Source organism: Nanorana parkeri, unplaced genomic scaffold (genome assembly GCF_000935625.1).
Source record: "Nanorana parkeri isolate BGI_ZX_2015 unplaced genomic scaffold, ASM93562v1 scaffold81, whole genome shotgun sequence".
In the NCBI taxonomy this organism is placed as follows: Eukaryota; Metazoa; Chordata; class Amphibia; order Anura; family Dicroglossidae; genus Nanorana; species Nanorana parkeri.
In genome coordinates this window covers 1437972-1442196 of record NW_017306349.1, presented here as the reverse complement: position 1 = coordinate 1442196, position 4225 = coordinate 1437972, and positions in this window count along the sequence as shown.

Here is a 4225-nt window from a genome sequence, read left to right as displayed (position 1 = left end):
TGGTTACCGATCCCTCGGCCTGCCTACCGCTTTTGAACCCTCGCTGCCTGCCTCGACCCGGACTGGACTATGATTACCCCCTTTGGATTTGCTCTCTTGTACCTCACTCTCGGATCTTCTTGCCCGATTCATGCCAGTGTGTTCCTCCCTACGCTGTTAGCCCGCGGCACCGCCTGACACAAAGTACTAAGGAACCGAGAAGCTCCGCAGGCATTTTGGCTCTCCAAGCTAAACGTCGGAGCTGAACCTTCGCAACGCAGATGAGCCCCCTAAGCTTTACATTTCCACCAGGAGAACACGCCCCCAAAAAAGGCAAAATTTGTAGACAAACGGTGGAACCGTGGCCTCAAGGTATATATGCCTCTGTGGAGAGGGAGAGTGGGTTAAGTTACGGGAAGGGGGCACAAAGGGCAAGTGCGCTATATTTTAAAGTTCACTTAACCATTAATTAATACTTTCTGATTTCCAAGCAAAACTTTTTTTCCTAGTTTTGAATAGAATGTGGAAGGATTAGAACACCTGTCAGATTTTTACCGCTTTCCGGGGTTCAGCTATAGGATTTCTCTTCACTTCCTGTCCTGCTGGCAAAAGTTTACCAGACAGGAAGTTGAAGTAGAATACATGAAGGGTCGATACCAGGCAGATCATCAAGAAGTAGGTTTATGCGGCCGGCCGGGAATACGCAGCAATTCAGGCACGTTCGAGTAACATTGTCTCGCAAGCCCCTTTTTATAGAACTTTGAAATATAGAACCATATGTGTTATATGAATTATCTCCACAAATTAGATAATAATGTCACCCTGTACTCGCATTAGATCATGCCAGGAACATCCATCTACAAAGCCTAAATGTCCTACATGAATTCTAGTTACGTCCATCTACAAAGCCTAAATGTACTACATGAACTCTAGTTACGTCCATCTACAAAGCCTAAATGTACTACATGAACACTAGTTACCTCCATCTACAAAGCCTAAATGTCCTACATGAACTCTAGTTACGTCCATCTACAAAGCCTAAATGTTCTACATGAACTCTAGTTACGTCCATCTACAAACCCTAAATGTACTACATGAACACTAGTTACCTCCATCTACAAAGCCTAAATGTCCTACATGAACTCTAGTTACGTCCATCTACAAAGCCTAAATGTACTACATGAACTCTAGTTACGTCCATCTACAAAGCCTAAATGTTCTACATGAACTCTAGTTACATCCATCTACAAAGCCTAAATGTACTACATGAACTCTGGTTACATCCATCTACAAAGCCTAAATGTACTACATGAACTCTAGTTACGTCCATCTACAAAGCCTAAATGTACTACATGAACACTAGTTACCTCCATCTACAAAGCCTAAATGTCCTACATGAACTCTAGTTACCATGACCTACAACTACATGAACTCTAGTTACCATGACCTACAACTACAAAGCTAAATGTTTCATATGTTTTTTATTTATACAACTTATTTCTTACGTACTATATATGTATATATCATCTTTCCACTATAAGTCACACTATTAATTCTCCATTATATAAATGCAAAATGGTTTACTTACTCATTATTATCAATTAGACATTCCTAAAAAGAAAGTAGAGGATTCATCTTGATTTTATCTGTTTATATGTGAAATTATCTGCAAGGCTAAAACTTTCAGTTGCCCAACTATTATAATATTGATAATAGTGTATATCAGGCTATCAGGGGGTCTCAAACTCAAATAACCTGGGAGCCACTGGGCATGTTTTATTCTTCTATGGGGGCCACATGAAGAGAGACAGCCAGGAGAGAAAGTGAGGAGAGACAGCCAGGGCAGAGAACAAGGAGAGACAGCCTGGAGAGAGACTGAGAAAAGACAACCAAGGGAGGGAGTGAGGAGACACAGCCAGGGTAGAGAGAGAGGAGAGAAAGCCAGGGGAGAGCGAGAAGAGGCAACCAGCAGAGAGGGAAGAGTACCAGCCAGGAGAGAGAACAAGGAGAGAAAGCCAGGAGAGGGAGTGAGGAGACACAGCCAAGAGAGAAAGTGAGGAGAGACATCCAGGGGAGGGAGTGAGAAGAGACAGTCAGGGGAGAGATAGTGGAGAGACAGCCAGGAGAGAGTGAGAAGAGACAACCAGGTGAAAGTGAGGAGAGACAACCAGCAGAGAGTGAAGAGCACCAGCCAGGAGAGACAACAAGGAGAGACAACCATGAGAGAGAACAAGGAGAGACAGCCGGGAGAGAGAGTGAGGAGAGATAGCAAGCAACACATCTGCCTGAAGCAGAACCCCTGTGCCCTTCAACACTGTGTTTCAGACACCTCCTTGCGTCTCTCCGTGTCCCCTGTTTCCTCCATGCATTCAAGTTGGAACACCAGGACCCCGTGGTTTCCCCTGTCCACCTAACATAGTGACATCTTTTGAGTTTTGGTTCCTGTATGAAACCCAGACACAGCACATACAGGACTCAAAACCCGGACTTTCCGGGTGCATCCCAGACAGGCGGCAAGTGGAAATATCCTTTAACCAGAGTTAACTTCAAAGTTCCCTTAAAACTTTCTGGAGAACCCACAAATTTAGATACCTTTTGTGAACAAAAAGTCTTCCTTGTCTGTTTCTTCCTCCCCTTTTTTTTTTCCTCCAAACAGCTTCACAACACCGAAGGCGTAATAAAACACCTTGAAGATTAGAAGGTATAATAGTTCTAATAACTAGACAGAACATTAAAAGTTGCATATAATTTGGGGGGGGAGGGGGTTGATGAGGCTCAGTACCTCTAATAATTCCAGACAGACCATTAAGAAGGAGATACATTTTCGGGCCGAGATCCTCGGGATGCCGAGTGCTTTTAATAACCAAGCCGAGCATTAAAAATGAAATAAAATCCAGCGCGGAGCGCGATGAGGTAGACGCCACTCTTTTAATAAGAGGACATTAACAATTAAATCAAAGCCACTGACTGGCACAGCGCTATAAATAACCTCAAAGGGCCTTGCGAAAAAGCAGCTCATCAACTGGAATAGGACTCGGGTACGTTCTGCAGTCCCACTGAATCTTTCGGCCGGGGCGAGCCTGTGAACTCAGGATGCCGGTGAAATCATTGCAAGGGATTTATTGTCCTAACCCCCCCAGGCCCCCCTCCCCGGACCTGCGGCATCAATACCAAGTATTGCTTACTCAACTTCTTACCGTTAAGCACCTCGAGTCACCAAAATCACAAAGCTGAACTCCAGGTAAAGAGCTACATTCAGGGTACGTTCACACCAGATGCAGTGCGTTCCGGTCCGATTCTGGCCGGAACGCACTGCATCGCATTGCGGCCGGTGTTCTATCGAAAGTTCCAACTTATCGAGATCTCCAACTGCCTGACTTCCGGTTTCGTTAGAAGTAAGAGGTTTGGCCGAGAAGGCTCTACTGCACGTGCACGGTTGTAGGACTTTGTTTCCCGTGTTTGGCACGCATTCCCCATTGATCCCCATTGTGTGCCTGGATGTGCACCAAACACGGAAAAGTAGTACATTTCGCAAATATTCAGATTCCTGATTACTTTTATTTGGAAATTTGGATGCATCCGAATGTTCGAAAATTCGTCAAAATTTCAATTCGGAAAAGAAACAAATTGCACAAGTCTACCACCAAAAGAAAGCTCTGTCTGCCCACCAAAAAATTGTATAAACGTTTTTTTTATTTTTTTCCTGACATTCACAGTAACAGCTAAAAGCACCCCAGGTAATGACAATCAATTAGCAATTTTTTGTAGCATTTCAGTTTCAAAGGGTCGGCGTGCTGGTCCTGGGAGCAAAATTTAAATGAGACAGTTCTATTAATCGAACACGAAAATTTTAATCATTACCAGCCCTACTTATAAATAAAAATAATAATAATAATAACCGGCAGTCTAATTACAAGTGTTCTCGGCGACATCGCCGGGCCTCGGTGGCCTTGCCGGGAATCCGGCCCTGACTGTGAAGCAATTGTTACAAGGTTACCAGAAGGGTTACCGGAAGGCCGATATCTCCTGAATTACTGGCCTACGTTGCCACTGTGTTCAGAAGAAGTTTTCTCGGCTCAGTTTGAAAACCTGCAGCTTGTGTTTCAGCCTTTATTTTTTAATTTTGTACCATTTGAGATATCTTTATTGGCTGAGCAATCTTTTATTTTCTGATGTTATCTTCCAGGAGGGAGATTAAGGGGGGGAGGGGGGGTTGTCATTCTGTGACAAATTAGTTGTCTATATT